The following is a 17,487-nucleotide window of genomic DNA, read 5'->3' on the forward strand; positions in this document are numbered from 1 at the left end:
CAGGGGAAGGCTCTGACAGGCCATCAGTCTTAGGCCCGACAGTGATGAAACACTCTCTGCTGTTTGCTGGGGGAATAGCAGTGAAAATTCCTGAAGACAAGTTTATCATTCATTTCTTATGACAAACTAAACATGAAACCCACACGACTTGGCAAGAGAATGCGCTGCGTGATAGGCTAGCACAGGAAGGTACAGGTCCCAGTTGTTAGTCAATGGGTACTAGGCATATAGTGGTTTCGATACCCTTGAAACAGGAAATTCATGTAAACCAGGCAGCTGCGAACAGGTAACTTTCTCTCTGTCTGGCCCTGGTTGGTTCACGGTAGAGCCCAGCTGGTGCTGAGGTCAGCCTGGTTGTTCAGACATCTGTTAAACCAAGCCTCTCCAATTGGGTTTGATGTGGCTCTCTAGATCAGTAATACTTTCCTACAAACTCTGTAAAAGGCTTGCTAAAGGATTTACATAAAGGCCTATTAACTTATCAAGATGAGTACGTGACTGCGTTGAGTGGGTAACATTCGGCTCACCATGGGAGCCGTGTGAAAGTCATTGCGGTAAAGTTGTGGATGTGGGACTTTAATAGGAGAATGTTTGTTTCTGCTGTACGTCTCATTCTCACTTTCCAATCGGTCGTTTTCAGGTTGGGTTTATGAGAGCAAAACTAATTAGTGTTTCTAAATTCAGCAGGGAAAAAAAGTCAGTTGGGTTGATTGTTCTGGTTTCCTCTCCTGTGTCAGGCGCTCAACAATAAAATAAGACTCTAATCATTTTCTAACTGCTCGTATTTTTAAACCAGAGTTGAATGTCATTCCCGGTCTCCTGGCATTTTGTTTGGCAAGATCAGGGACCAGCGGTTGCCCTCTCGCCGTGCTGTCTTTGTGATTCGTGGGAAGTTTATGATGGGGCTGGTGGAAAAAAACAATGCGTGGGGTTGTTTCTGCTTTGATTGTGAACGTCCTGCTGACAGGAGCAGGCTAGTGAGATTACAGTAGCTCTCTGACATTCCCTGTTGCCTTTATTAAGAGAGCTCCAGCTGCAGCGAGCCCTCAGGAAACACCAGCACTGAGCAGGGCAAACCCGTGGGCCGCTGGCCGCCGGGAGAGGGAGAGGGAGCCCTGTTTGAGTTGGCAGACAGTCCCCTCTCCTCTCAGGGAAGTTCTGCTGCCTCTGCAGAAAGGCCAGTGGCGGGTAGCTCTTACAGGACAGGACGCGCGGTGGTGATTCCAAGGGCAGGATGGGCTTTTTCCACCTCTCCTTCCTTTCAGGAAACACATTTAGCCTTTTCTTCCCTCCATGTTTTAAAAAGGAGAGAAAAAGTGGAGGTGGGGGATGCAGACCGAGTGACAGAAGTAAGCCACATGATGTTGGTGTTAATCTGTGGCGTTTTATTTGAGATGGGGTGTGCAATGTTCCAACAAGTTATTTCAGTGTGCTGCGTGTTCTCTGAGCCCTCGACTCGGGGCCGGGGTTTTATTTATATTGAATCCAAAAAAGTTTATAGGTCTTTTTAACAACGTGCCATAAAACTTACACTGTTTTTTATTTTTCCATCCACAGCGGAGGGATTTGTCTTCAGAGGGCAGTAATTAAGCAGAAGGAGCTGTGGGTCCAGGGTTAGGGTGGAACGGTGTTTAAATGCAATTAGAGCACAGCTAGAATACATTTGAACTCAATTACAGTTTTCTGAATGTGCCCTTATTTGTTTAATCAAGGGAATTCTCATTTGAGATGCTAAATATGTATCCAAAGATATTTAAAACATGGAAAGAAAATAAGCTCTGAGGAACAACCTACTTGATGCTGCTCTAATGAAGAATTGTTTGAAAGTGACCCCACGCACGCACGCACACACACATTGTGACATAGAGTATTTACTAGCATAATACTGTTTCTCAATAACAGGGTGGTACCCAACAGGAATTAAATACTGTGTTTGTCGTTTTTCGATTGAAGGAGTGCCATAGATTTCTTAATTTCCTACTGATATTAATATCTTCCTCATTTTCTCCTTTTCACTTTTATTCCTCCCCTCCCTTCTCTCTCTCTCTCCCTCTCGCTCTCCCTCCCCCTCTTCCACCTGCTTGTGTTTTCCTCCAGCCAAGAGACTCCAGTGGTGACCCCCTTTGGAGACAGAAATCAAAGTAAGTGACTAGAGTAAGACCCCATTGACACAACCAGAGACTCCTAATAGACATGACAGATCTATACTCAAATACTCATATTAAATACACTACATCCATGGATGAGAGTTTCCCTGTATAGAGGGTTTTCAACTAAACAAAGGCCTAGTCAAGTGAATCCACATTACACTTGTTTGAGCTATATCTCAGAGAAACATAATACATGCAACTGTTTACATCTGATGAAAATTGAGATTGCAAAACAATAAATTAGATTTTACATGCAGATGTAGGATCCTAATTTGATCACTCTTTTGTTGAGGAGAATTTTCCTGCACCTCAGGAAATGCAAACTTGTAGTGTTTTCAAGGTTTCAAATGTCAGACTTCATTTGCCATAACGTAAAAAAATGATCAACCCCAACAAATAATATCAATTAATTATAATCCACATAATAATTTACATATCCTGTTGCTGCAGGATTGTTTTCCTGCTGTAGAAAACTGTCTTAAATTAAGATCCTACACCTGTAGTAACAAGTGCTATTGTAATTGATCCGTTGTTTTTTGCCATTTAGTATTTACATTGCTTTGAATGATGCAGAAATTTTAGTGACAATGCATGATCAACATAGGTTCCCTGTACCGTAACCCCCAAATCCACACCACCGTATAGTCACAGTTCCCACTGGTTACACACTTGAATCAAAGTTTTTTTCCACCTCAATTCAATGAAATTTACATTGATCCAACGTGGAATAGGTGTTGAATTGACATTTGTGCCCAGCGGGTTGTGACTGAATTCAAGGCAAAAACATGACCAGATACTATATGCAGGTTCATGTCTGTAAGTCTCCTCGCACCGTCTCCCAAGTCATTTACACTGTGTGTGGTGTATAAACACATCCAAAACAAACAATGACCCAGAGCAGACTCCACACTGCAAAACTATTTCAAAGCCTGGAGTATACTGTAAACACTAAACATGGCTGACCTTCCTACCGACCACACCACCTTCACGCTCGGGAGGCTCAGACTTAAATCTAGTGTTTGCGTTAAGAGCTCATTTTGACCTTGGCGAGACATGTTGTAGATTACATTTATCTGTTCAGTCTCTTGTCTGTTTCAGTCAGATATTGGTCAGGTTGTATTCTGTGACCGTATGGCCATGATCCTCAGTCTGCAATTGAATACTTACATATGACTTAAGCCTCCATAGAGAAATCCTGTCACATTTCATATGGTAACACTGTCCAGTGCCTTGACGCGGAGATGAAACACAGTTTGTCTTCCACTGGGTTGGATGGTGTTGTTGTTGGATTAGAGTAGGGTTTCAGATATCGGGTAGGAGTACAGGTTAGCTCTGCTAGAGCCAGTTACTGTCCCTGACTGCTAGGCAGAGCTATACTGGCTTATTTGTATAGTCCATCAGTAGATGTCTACAGACTATCTACTAACCCTAACCTTAACCCCTATCCTAACCCTCAACTTAACCCTAGCCCTAACACTAAACCTAATCGTAAGTTTAGCAAGCAGTTATTTCTAAACAGATAGTTTGTTGATGGTAGGACCATCTGTAGAGCATCTACAGATGGACCATCTGGACTATCCAAATGTAGTCTGACCCTATACAGGTTTATATGAACTATACTGGTTTACATATCCTCTGCTGTGTTACCCTCAATGGAGTCAGGGGGGTGGTGGGGTGCTGAGAACTCCTCCTTAACAGTGGTGAAAAAAGTACCCAATTGTCATACTTGAGTAAAAGTAAAGATACCCTAATAGAAAATGACTCAAGTAAAAGTGAGTCATCCGGTAAAATACTACTTGAGAAAAAGTCTGAAGTCTGGTTTTAAATATACTTAAATATCAAAAGTTAAAGTATAATTAATTTCAAAATTCCTTACAAACCAGACGACACCATTAACTTTTATTTTTATTTTTTTACGGATAGCCAGTTGCACACTCCAACACTCAGGCATCTTTTACAAACGAAGCATGTGTGTTTAGTGAGTCTGCCAGATCAGAGGCAGCAGGGATGACCAGGGATGTTGTCGTGATAGGGGAGTGAATTGGACCATTTTCCTGGCCGGCTAAGCATTCAAAATGTAACGAGTACATTTGGGTGTCAGGGAAACAGTATGTAGTAAAAAATACATTAGTATCATTAGGAATGTAATGGAGTAAAAATAAAAGTAGTCAAAAATATAAATAGTAAAGTACAGAACAGATACCCCAAATATCGACTCACACGACTCACACTCATCTTTTTCACAATTCCTGACATTTAATCCAAGTACAAATTCCTCGTTTTAGGTCAGTTAGGATCACCACTTTATTTTAAGAATGTGAAATGTCAGAATAATAGTAGGGAGAATGATTTATTTAAGCTTTTATTTCTTTCATTGCATTCCCAGTGGGTCAGACGTTTACATACACTCAATTAGTATTTGGCCTTTAAATTGTTTAACTTGGGTCAAACATTTCGGGTAGCCTTCCACAAGCATCCCACAATAAGTTGGGTGAATTTTGGCCCATTCCTCCTGACAGAGCTGGTGTAACTGAGTCAGGTTTGTAGGCCTTCTTGCTCGCACACACTTTTTCAGTTCTGCCCACAAATTTTCTATAGGATTTGTGATGGCCACTCCAATACGTTGACTTTGTTGTCCTTAAGCCATTTTGCCACAACTTTGGAAGTATGCTTGTGGTCATTGTCCATTTGGAAGACCCATTTGCGACCAAGCTTTAACTTCCTGACTGATGTCTTGAGATGTTGCTTCAATATATCCACATAATTTTCCTACCTCATGATGCCATCTTTATTGTGAAGTGCACCATCCCCTCCTCCAGCAAAGCACCACCACAACATGATGCTGTCACCCCCGTGCTTCACGGTTGGGATGGTGTTCTTCGGCTTGCAAACCTCCCCCTTTTTTGTCCAAACATAACGATGGTCATTATGGCCAAACAGTTCTATTTTTGTTTCATCAGACCAGAGGACATTTTTCCAAAAAGTATGATCTTGTCCCCATATGCAGTTGTAAACCGTAGTCTGTCTTTTATATGGCGGGTTTGGAGCAATGGCTTCTTCCTTGGTGAGCGGCCTTTCAGGTTATGTCAATATAGGACTCGTTTTACTGTGGATATAGATACTTTTGTACCTGTTTCCCCCAGCATCTTCACAATGTCCTTTGCTGTTGTTCTGGGATTGATTTGCACTTTTCCACCAAAGTACGTTCATCTCTAGGAGACAGAACGCGTCTCCTTCCTGAGCGGAATGACGGCTGCGTGGTCCCGTGGTGTTTTATACTTGCGTGCTATTGTCTGTACAGATGAACGTGGTACCTTCAGGCATTTGAAAATTGCTCCCAAGGATGAACCAGACTTGTGTAGGTGTGCAATTGTTTTTTCTGAGGTCTTGGCTGATTTCTTTTGATTTTCCCATGATGTCAAGCAAAGAGGCACTGAGTTTGAAGGGAGGCCTTGAAATACATCCACAGGTACACCTCTAATTGACTCAAATTATGAAACTTCTATAGCCATGACATAATTTTCTGGAATTTTCCAAGCTGCACAGTCAACTTAGTGTATGTAAACTTCTGACCCACTGGAATGGTGATACAGTGAATTATAAGTGAAATAATTTGTCTGTGAACAATTTTTGGAAAAATGACTTTTGTCATGCACAAAGTAGATGTCCTAACCGACTTGCCAAAACTATAGTTTGTTAAACAAGACATTTGTGGAGTGGTTGAAGAACGAGTTTTAATGACTCCAACCTAGGTGTATGTAGACTTCAACTGCAAGTATTTTTACTTAAGTATTTTACACCACTGCGCCTTAATAAAGCCCAGCTGTGGAATGATCAAATAGTGGCTCTAATTAAAGTGCTGGTGTTCACCAATGTAGAATTCTCTCTGGAATGATAACAACCTGTGATATGTGCAGTGGAATGCATTGGGCAGCTCTTTGGGAATGGGGCTAGCCAACATGTTGTTGACATAGATGTCAGATGGAGACTAATGAAGGCCAGACTGATCCTTTGGATGCAGGCCTTAAACAAATAAACCCTCCCAGAATACATTAGAGACTCGTTGCTATTTGCGCATTGCATATTCTTTTGGTATGTGTTTTGATATCTTGATGATCCGTTGTTGTTGTGATACTGGTATCTTGAGGTTTGATGTGGCTGGTTGAGAGGGTTGTCATGGTGTTCCATCGTGATGTTCTGGCATTTTATCAGTTTAATCAGTATTGTTGTGTTGTGTGGCATGATAAGCCGTGGTGCATCTGTGTCGTGTCTTGTTTTGTGCGCTTGCAAAACAGGTTGATACTGAATGGAACAAATGAATGTTGTGCTATCTGATAATGTAAATGAGCCATCTAAATATTTCCCCCACCTTCTGAGTAGGAGAGGTATTTACATAACCAGTTTGGCTTTTAATACATGTGGAAATTCAAACGTGTTCAATTTTCCAATTATTATTCTAACTTTTTTTTTTTTAAGAAGTGTTTTAGGATAAGATGTATGCTAAATGTCATTTTGGTACCACAAACATTCATCTCGTAATTTAAAGATAACACAACAATAAAAGAACGCTCATTGACAGGTTTGTGTCAGCCAAGTAAGTTGATGAATATGATAGACAATCCTTTGCATGTAAATGTATCCTAAACTTCCAATTACCAGGCACTTTTGAATATTGATTAGAGAAAAGACAAGGACACCGAAGTGAAGTACTTTTGAATGCATGAAACCCAGAGCTTCTGAAACAGTTCCATTTGTCACAACTTCTCAGCCTCTTTAGTGCTGCTCTTCCCACTAAATGTAGGCTGGTGATGGGAAACAATGTCATTTCATTATTGCATGATGTGTACTTCGTAGATGTATGGTGAAATAATCAATTAGCAATGGTCATCACTGATGTATTTAAGCTTACGATGTAAGTTTCGCATGGAATATATTCTGGCTCTTTCTTTAAAAGCACTTAAAGCACTTTTTACTATTATGTCCAAGTACATTGTGAAGCCTACATACCCTTTATTGAGATTTGATTTAGAGCAACAAAGCATTTCTATAGATATTGGAATAAAGTAATTGATTCTCAATATAAAGTTATGGCAATTCTGAGGAGGTCTTAGGTTAAGTGAATACTTTCCATCATTTTTTCCCTTAGATTACATTTTTCCATGGCCATTATGAAATACCTTTTTGAATATTCTTTCAGCACTCCTTGGATGACTGATAATATACACCTTGATTTCTACACTTTGTCACTCAAACCTATTTCTTACAATACACTGAGTATTAATAGACTCTGAGTATTTGACAGTGGTTGTACGGCTGGTGACGTGTCCCACCACCTGACTGTTGTGACTGTGGACATGCAGGTACTTGGGCCAGACTCAGCGCTGTTTGTCAACACACAGAGAGCATGAGACGTGCGGACCAACGCGCTGCTCGGGTCATGTCTTGCTCGCAGACATGGAGCCACGACGCGATGTGACAAGCAACAGATGTGCCACACCGCCTGGAATCAAACGAGCCATCCAACGCTGAGCTAAGCATGCAGTCAGACACGGCTCCTGTGAACTTAGTGCTGCGCTGCTGGCAGTGGCAGGCAGATGAGGCAAGGCAGTGCCAGCGCTGCTCCTTGTTTCCTGTCTGAGCTAAGGGAGGACAGGACAGGCCTGGTATCTCAACCTGGTCTCAGACCATTTCGTATTATTCTTTACGTAAATCAGAAACACTCCATTTAGAATGATATGTATGGTATGTATTAATTTGTGTCCATCACCCATTTTGAATGATATGTTACTAATTACAAATCATATATGTTAAGAATTTGCAAAACGTACATTGTTACGGATTTGCAAAACATGTTATATCTTACTAATTCTAGCTAGCTGACTAACGTTAGCTCGCTGGCTAATGTTAGCTAGGCTAGGGTTTAGGGTTAAATCAAATCAAGTTAGGTTAAAGAGTTAAGGTTGGGGTTAGCTAAATGGGTTAGGTTAAGGGTTAGCTAACATGGTAAGTAGTTGCAAAGTAGCTAAAAAGTAGTAAGTAGGTGAAAAGTTGCATTTACATTTACTATGTTACGTTTAGTCTATGAGACCAGGCTGTACTGGGCCTCCCTCTGAAGCTGCCTCCCATTCACTCTGACATCTGAGGTCTGGACAGGAACTCTGATTAGATAGACTGTACTGTATGCTCTCAAAGGCCCTCATACAGACATTCTGTATGAGGCACAGTCAGCGCCACAGTGAGAGGCACCGTCACAGTGAGACGACAGCCGAGAGGAATATCGTCTTGAATGCTCTTTGTTGAGCACGGAGCGATTTGACTGAGAGTAACATCACTTATTGACATAAAGAATACACTTTTTGTCGTTTACTTGTTAGTACTGTAATATGGTCTCTCCCAGTTTATGGTTTTCAGGTTATGTATTTAATGAGTGGAATGGCTAGTGTCACAGACAGAGAAGAGTCTGGCTCTCTGAGAGGAAGGGACCTAAGCCACACATACTTAGCCTATCCGTCCCAGTTCATGCAAAACCGTTTTGTCTGTTTGACTGGCTGTAAAAGTGCAACAAACGTTGGTGACACGAGGAACAACGTTAATGATATCCTCTCTCAATTTAATCGGCTGATCAGCTCAGGCCTGTAAGCAAATTGTGTGGGCTTGTGTAAGTGAGGGGGAGCAACAGGAATATATCATCTCAACAAGTGAATGGATGAAGTCCCGCTGACAGCTACTTGACTGATCACTTACTAGAGACGGTCACCCTGCATCTGTTTACCACAGCACAGCCACATGATGCTGGAGCTCCATGTGTGTAATTGAGCTATTTCCCTTGGCTCCTCTGTAACTTGTGCTAACTTATAGTTATGTTCTTCAGCCTCACTCACTCACTGCTGCTCAACTTTCCATCATAGCGTAGGGGGAACGTTTTTATGATCATAATCACACCTAGCCAACACCGCTATGTAAATATAGTATTATCGGCGATTCCAATTTGGTTAAAGTGGCATGAATGTAGGTGATACAGACATCTCTCTGTTCTGTCTGTGACACGGGCGAAATAGGCGACAGTTAGGAATCAAGGGTAACTTGCTTTTAGGTAATAGAGGTATGTTACAGGAGTATACTCATGTAAAGGGGAAAAAAAGAACAACAACAGCTGTTTTCAACATTCAAAAACGGAGCTGATGTTAATGGAACCCACAATCTGTAGATGTGCAACTGCAGTTCACACATGGAAATTGAAATGGAATATCTAGATCTGAATTGTGTTATTTCAATATTCAAATATTAATACAAAACAATTGAATGCTGCATGGCCCTAACTATTTGCATTCAGCTCTGTTTGTTATTGGAACAAAGATGACTTGGTAAAGAGAAAGGGGGAATTCAGTGAGTGGCACGCAAACAAACCTTTTGTCTTCCTATTGTAGGCAAATTAATATACAGTGTTGATGTGCATGTACTCAAATACAATACATTTTATACTTGTTTTAAATAGCAAAACTATGTAATTCGGTATTCTGTCGTGATATTCTGCAGTGCCTGAAAGGATCCAATATACTTGAATGCCTGGCTAGTATGAAGAGTCAACTCAATTCCACTGTGAAATACATATTTTGGACGGAGCATCATCATTCCTCTTATGGTTCCAACATAATAGATGCTATTGTGTCCCCACTGTAGATGTTTGTTTGTATACTCCACTCACTCTCCCGCTCTCTTAGAAATACATGTTACACCCAACAAGCTGCCCTTTTCTCCTTCTCTCCTCCTCTCCTCAGTTAGCGTGGGAATTAGTCTGTAGGTCAGGCACTGGGAGGACAGACAGACAGACAGACAGGAAGGGAGGGGGAGGGGGAGTAGGACCCCTCCACTATTTGACAGGGTTAAGCATTGTGAAAGATTGCCAGTGCAAGCCGTGACATCTGTAGCAAGTATCAACGTGAACTGTAATTAAGTAGAATCAGTGATTTTTAATTCTATATTCTACGTAATAACAGGGCAGTAATTAATAATTTAAGGGAAGGGGCTGCAGCCGGACCCTGTTTCTCCTGTGTTTAAATTTAGCCAGTGTCATTGTCCGGCACTTTGATTAATTGGTTATCTCTCTTGACTATACATCTCCATGAAATATCTCTTTCCATCTGTCATTAAACTGCACATGGAAATTTGTTCTATATATGTAGTCATTTACTGCAGGGGGGAAACACCAGATCAGAAAAAAAAATTGCCACCAGGATATACTGATAACTGTAGTATACCGTTATGACTGTGACCCAATATGGGGAATCATTGGGAAAGTTGCTCTTCTTTTATCTGTTGAATTATTCTGTATGATAATAGGATTGAGAGCTCATACATTTGTATGATCAGACTGAAGGAGCTGTGTGTTAGTGGTGCTAGTCCTGGCCTACACAGTGAATAGTGACCAGTCAGCCAGAGATTGGCTAGCCTGTCAAATAAAGATAATTTCTTCATCTAATCCCTGTAAATCTCTCACGGAAGAACTTTGTGAACGGAGAGCTGTTACTGGAGCATGGCTTTACAGCTCGTGTCTCTTCCTTTATCTCTACATGTACACCTCAGTGAACAAAACAACCTGTTGTTTTCAATTGCTGTGGTCAATTCCTCCGACAGACATGTTTGGATTACAGCTTTCAAAGAGCAGTTTAAATTGGGATATTTTCTCCAAGGTTTCCATGGTAATTAGGTGATTGATTCTTTATTTTCTGGATGGTGGAGCATTGTCAGGGTAAACTTCTGCTATAGCAGTCGCTCTGGATAAGAGCGTCTGCTAAATGACTTAAATGTAAATGTAAATGTAATAGCAACACCACATAGTCATTGAGAAAAGCAAGTTAGACTGGGTTTTGATAGCCATTTATACTTTGCCTTCCTAAAGGTTTTGAAGTTTAATATCCCCATATTAAGCTATTGCGGAGCGGGGGGGTGTCTTTAGTTTCCTCTTCAAAATTGCTGTTCATTCTTTTTATTGAATTATTAATTGTATGTGTTGAATTATTGACTGAAGTAAATTTCTGATTAAATTAATATTAACACTCTGAAATATTCATGGTCGATGTTGAAAACGATGAACTTGCAGACCTATTAATATAATCATAAACGGACACTGGAAAGGAAAGTCACAAGTCAAGTGTGCAGGCACTGACCGACCTCATAGTGATTTGTGCATAAGTTTCCCTAGATCTTCCTCTAGGGTCAGTTCATATAGGATAGCTATGTTTAGTTGGCTGTCTGTGTGCTTCCTTTCCTGTCTGACCAGTGTCATGGGTGGGTGCAGCTCAGGGCATCAGGTGATGACAGGTGGGGGGGACTTGATGACCCTTCGTCTGCATGTGATCTGTCACATCTCACCTGTCTGCAGCTGACTCCAGATCAGTCACAGGGTAGGAGAGGAAAGTTACAGCGATACAGTACTTTGAGCCCCTTTCAACTCTCTGATTGGCAGGCAGAGGCCCAATGAGATCCATTATTCACTGTTCTTTTAACCATTCCCAACCACAGGTTATCTGAGAATCCAACAAGCTAAAGTTAGAGTATATTTGGTTGAACAGTGTTGTTGTTGAAAACATAATTTCATTTTAGAATTTTTCCAAGTATTAGCAGTGAAATATATTTGAACCAATGGCTTAAGGAGAGTTTAATCTACTCTTTTGTCTGTTTTGATTCATCTGTAGTTATTTTTATAACTTATTCAGCAAATATATGATATATTCATAAAGTTCTTTACTTTGTTCTTACAATTGTCCCATTGTATAAATACAATATGGAAATCTGAAAAAAATAAACCATTACTGTAACACTAATGAAAAGCACCTTAAAATATGGTTACAATAATTATGTTTTAAATGTTAATGTCAGTTGAGAGCATAATAAAGACGACATGATAGACTCACTATTCAAAATCTGATAGCCAGGGAGAAGCAAATTATTTCAAATATTTGATATTTAAATTATTTTCAAATGAACAGAGACATGAGCAGAATGAAAGGCGAGTAGTTTCCCCTGGTGATACTCGGGGCGCCTTTGTTTCCTTGGTGTGTCTCCGGCTCATTAATGTTCAGAGCATGTGAGAGAACCAGCAGCACTGTACTCCATAACCCATGGCACTGTGCTGTGTGCTGTGTTGTGTGAGACCCCGGGCCCCATGCATACGTGCAGCACACAGAGAAATCCCCCAGCCATTTACAGTCCTCTGGTTCGTTCAGGAAGGGATGGCCGCCGAGCTGTCCTGATTTAAAATGACAATAGTCTAATTAACTCGACCTCGGTGTCAGTGCACAAAACGGCTGCTGGCCCGCCACTTTCTGTCTGAAAAGCCTTTGTCTTCACGCCATCCAAAAATAAGTTTTTCAGGCAAATGCCTCAACCCCCTTCGATGAGATTTACTAATGGCAATTATTTTTTATAAGCTAATTAAATCTATGCAGTTTAAAAAAAAATATTCTGTGGAATCCCTGAGGGATTTGTCATTTGGGTGATAGTATTACAAGCACCTTCAAGCACTGTTAGTCGTTTTAAAATATTATATACAATTATAAAACGGTCTGTTTGTGCTCAACCTGATTTTATTTCAAACATGGTTAATTACACTCACTCTCCAGTGATCTCACTCTCTGAAGAAACAGAAGACAGTGGGCTTATCCCTCATCTTCTGCTCCCTAACTGCTAGCTTTGTGAACAGACAGACAGACCAGAGAAAGACAGGCCAGAGATGGAGGATTGAAGCAAATGAACCCATTTTATAGACAAGTTTAACATTTTAACCAGATAACAATTTCATATTTCATGCTCCACAACAGAGATATTTGTGAGAGAGATTTTGCTCTTGCCCTACAATCTGTTGCCATTATTTGATACTCTCATCTAAAGGAAGCGGGAATAGAAAGAAAGAAAAAAAACACAACAAAAAACTTTAATGACCGAACTGGAAACGTCTTTCTCTTCTATTATCCTTCTGCTGGTGATTAGGGTCTATAGGGAGATAATTTAGTTTTGAATTAATGAATCGAAAACTTCTCTCTTCTTCTGAAAGGAAGGGCAGATCTTTTGTGCCACTATCTGAAGACATCTTCCACCCTTGACAATGCACACTGAGAATTGGTTTTGTTTTAAGGTTGGAGTCCCCCCCCGCCTCCCCCTCCCGTCGCTTGTCAGTCTAGGGCTGATATGAGGGATCTCTCACTGAATCCAGTGTCAATGAGGTCTCTCTCTCTCCTCTCTCTCTCTCTTCTCTCTCTCCTCTCTCTCTCTCTCTCTCTCTCTCTCTCTCTCTCAGTGCTGGTGTCTGGTGGAATCTGAACACTATGTGTGCATGCAGGTACAGGGGAAAACATCACAACATGTCCTCTGGGATGTGTGCTGAATGGACACGTAATAACACCCCCTTCCAATAACTACAGCACATAAAGGGAAAAATATACAAAGGTAAATACCTCACCCACTGGTCCTGAATGTCCATCTAACAAGGACTACCAGAAACTACTTTTTAAATATACTGAACAGAAATGTAATCGCAACCTGTAAAGTATTGGTCCCATCTAAAATGTGCAGTTTTGTCACAATAGAATACCACAGATGTCTTTAAGCTTTGAGGGAGCATGCAATTGGCATGCTGACTGCAGGAATGTCCACCTGAGCTGTTGGCAGATCATTTTATGTTAATTTCTCTACCATAAGCCGCTTCCAACGTTGCTTTAGAGAATTTGGCAGTACGTTCAACCAGCCTCACAACCGCAGACCACATGTAACCATGCCAGCCCAGGACCTCCACACCTGGCTTCTTTACCTGCGGGATCGTCTGAGACCAGCCACCTGGACAGCTGATGAAACCTAGGAGTATTTATTTCTGTAATAAAGAACAAATTCTGATTGGCTGGGTCTGGCTCCCCAGTGGGTGGGTCTATGCACTCCCAGGCCCACCCATGGCTGCACCCCTGCTCAGTCATGTGAAATCCATAGATTAGGGCCTAATGAATTTATTTCAATTGACAATTTCCTTCTAACTCAGTAAAATCTTTGAAATTGTTGCATGTTGCGTTTATATTTTTGTTCAGTATATAATTATAAACTGGGTGGTTCGAGCCCTGAATGCTGATTGACTGACAACCGTGGTATATCAGACTGTATACCATGGGTAGGACAAAATGTTTAGTTTTACTTCTCTAATTACGTTGGTAACCAGTTTATAATAAAGCACTTCTGGAGTTTGTGGTATATGGCCAATATACCATGGCTAAGGGCTGTGTCCAGGCACTCTGCGTTGCGTTGTGGCTAAGAACAGCCCTTAGTCGTGGTATATTGGCCATATACCTCATCCCCTCGGGCCTTATTGCTTAAATGAAATGCACAGGTTTTTAATTTACTATGGAAAACACAGGGGCCACATGTATCATTTGACATTTAACAGCCCAGAGAGACATCTCTATTGAAATGAATGGAAGTGAAGTGTGGACTAGCCACCATTTGGTGCTGTGTAGAACAAGTGGTGGCCAGAGAGCACATATTTAACTGTCCTTGTGGAAGTTCACATCTGGTGTGTGGAGCTGGGCGACTCGACGGCAGGGCAGTCCCTCCCCCGACGCCACTCTCACATTTCATCATCTGTTCTCCAGCACCGGGGAGCTCCGGCATAAGTTGGCTGCTCTGGATCCATCTGTTGTTATTATTTTCCACTGATAATTGGCTTGAACAATGGAATGCCTGTGTCTCCCTGCCTTTGAAACCATACACCCTGTTTATTTTCCAGACGTCTCATTTCTGCTCTCTCCTTCTTTCTTTCCCTCTATCTCCCCCTCTCTCTCTTCTCTCTTCTCTCTCTCTCTCTCTCTCTCTCTCTCTCTCTCTCTCTCTCTCTCTCTCTCTCTCTCTCTCTCTCTCTCTCTCTCGCTTACTCCCTCCCTAGCCCGTTGTCTGCACCCCCTCTTCCTTCATTTCTGCTTCTTCCCCTTCTACGTTTGAGAGGGGCTTGCATGAAAATGACATCTTTGACTGGGCGCATCAGTATGTGTCACTCAGCATCTAAAGCTGGGCTCCAGATTTTCTTCGGGGCTCGGCTCCCATTCTCTTTGGTTCACTTGAAGTTTTAGTCATGAAGCCTGGCAGATTCAGGCAGACACTCCAGGAGTCTCGCTCCGTTGTGAGTTTCTGCATTTATATCCCGAGAGAGGGGGATAGAGAGACCGAGAGTAAGAGGGAGGGAGAGCAAGAAAGAGAGGGTCTGTAGACTGTAGGAGCTGGACATTTGAGGCTATTCAAAATCACTTTATGTTTTTTTTTCCTGGCTCTGAAGACCTAGCCTGTATTTCCTATACATCCACTAGGATGTGTCCATAGGGAGAAAAGAGGATGATGAATAAAAGCAGTAACAGTATGATACTTTTACTGGACATAATTGAAAGGAATATTCAAGCCCCAAAGTGACCTACCTTAACTACACAAAATGGTTTTAGTTAGTGGATATATCCTTTTGAATTTTCTATAGATTATATACTATGTAACGCTTGCTTACACAAGTTAAGTGGGTAGCTGAAATGTATATTTTAAAAGTTTATGATTAGGCATTTGTTATTGATGTATTAAAAACAGACTGATAGAAACAAATTGTATTGGAAAATAATCCTACAGCATTATACTATAGTCATGTATTTGCATGTGTCTTTGTCTTTACAATAAACTTTGAGCCCTCAGCATTAAGGACAAACTCAGTCATTTTTGTTTCTGGACTGGTAGTGTGGCCGTTCTGGAGTTTGTTAATTTGTTCGGCTTGCGGAGGACAGGTAGGGTTCTCAGCAGGCGCCTGCTCCTCTCTGCCTGGTCAATGCCAGTCCTTCATTTGCTGAGTGTTTGTGTTTATGCAAAAGGGCCTCTTCCTGCATATTTAATCTAGAGCAAGGCACTGGCTTTTGTTGTGTTTAGACCACATACCTCCAGTCCCTCTGAGCACTGCAGTCAGGACTCCCTTCAGCTCTCTCACACTACAACTACTTCTACTACTTCTACTGCTACTAGCTACTACTGACACTGACAGGCTTTTCTTCTGTTTGAGAAGTGGATTGTAGACATCTTGTTAAACCTGGGGGAACCTACATTAATGTTTCATTAATGTAATGAAACTCAGGCTCACGGTTCATGGGTAAGTCAGTAAAGATTTTCATTTAGCATTTTCTCATCTTCTCTCATCTTGTATGGGTTCATGTTGGGTGTGTGTATGCGGTAAGTGTGTTCTGTAAGTGTTGTACAGAATTGTGCCGTAGGTAGAGAGATGCGTTCCCCTGAAGAGCTGAAGTTATTTTGGAGGTCCAGGGTTTTAGAATGAAGGCGACCTTCAGACAGACTTCAGGGCTGCCTGGCCGGTGGTCCACTAGTGCTTACATAGAAGAGGCTTGCATTGTGTGATCTTCACTCCTGTTCTTTAGTTCAGTAGGGTCGAGCTGTGTGATTAGTAAAGTCGTGAATGTGCTGCTCTGACGGGTTCCTCTCACCTTCTCTTCCTCCGTCCGTCTTTGTCCGGGGAAATGGAATCTGCGGTTATTGATATTAATAGCACACAGGATCTGTGGCGGGTGAATGGAGGAGCAGGGCACCGACACTTGGGAGTGGAAACGTGATATCGCAGGAGAGAATTGAGAGTCCTTCTGTTTGAAAGGGTGGAAAGGAATTGGCTGTAGAAATAGCATTGCATAATCTGGCTGTAGGTTAGCCCCTTTTGTGCTGTCAATGTGAGTAGGGTACATATATCCGTCTACACCGTTGTATTTTTGTGTGCTCGGAGTGAGACTGAGCAACTGCATGATTCCAACTCTCTCTCTTTCTCCCTGTCTGCCTCTCGCTGTCCCAGCTACAACTTCTCAATTGTAGGAGAAACCATATGAAAAAGTGAATTTTTTTCTGTTTGCTTCCTGGATCAGTAGATTAGAATTTGTGTAGAGCCAGAGTGAAGTAATTTGGGTATCCAGAGGAAGGGAATGCTCTATTCAAAGAGCTCTGTTAACATTTAAATAGTGTAAAGAAATGCGCTGCCTTGTTTGTTCTGGGTTAGGAGTGAAATTCCACTTCCTTGGTATTAAAGCGGCAAAGCTCTTTCTGTGTACTCTGTGTTTTGTTCTTAGCTCAGCAAAACGTGAGGGCAGGTCCAAAGAATCTCTGGGATCAGACAGGCTGACATTCAGCAGGCTGCACTGTTGCCTTTTCAGCTTACTGGGAAAGAAAACCTCTAAAAGGGCTTGAGGGAAGTTGGGTTTAATTGGTGGGTTTTGAGCTTGTTTGCATGTCAGAAAGTGCTGTTGTTTACAGTCTATGTGAGTGTGCAATATAATGC

General features: G+C 41.6%; 1 long non-coding RNA gene across 2 annotated transcripts in view; it reads left to right on the forward strand.

Moving 5' to 3' along the window:
- LOC135575175 (uncharacterized) overlaps positions 1 to 17,487 on the forward strand; it is a 94,044-nt gene that overhangs the window by 73,718 nt on the left and 2,839 nt on the right. Inside the window, exons 3-4 of one of the 2 annotated variants that reach the window (XR_010465739.1) lie at positions 2,098 to 2,141; positions 13,447 to 14,955. This is a non-coding gene — a long non-coding RNA (uncharacterized LOC135575175). Of the gene's footprint in view, positions 1 to 2,097; positions 2,142 to 13,446; positions 14,956 to 17,487 lie in introns of those variants that run through there. The other variant, XR_010465738.1, reaches the window with a different exon arrangement.

The sequence above is a fragment of the Oncorhynchus nerka genome, linkage group LG2 (assembly GCF_034236695.1).
Source record: "Oncorhynchus nerka isolate Pitt River linkage group LG2, Oner_Uvic_2.0, whole genome shotgun sequence".
NCBI lineage: Eukaryota > Metazoa > Chordata > Actinopteri > Salmoniformes > Salmonidae > Oncorhynchus > Oncorhynchus nerka.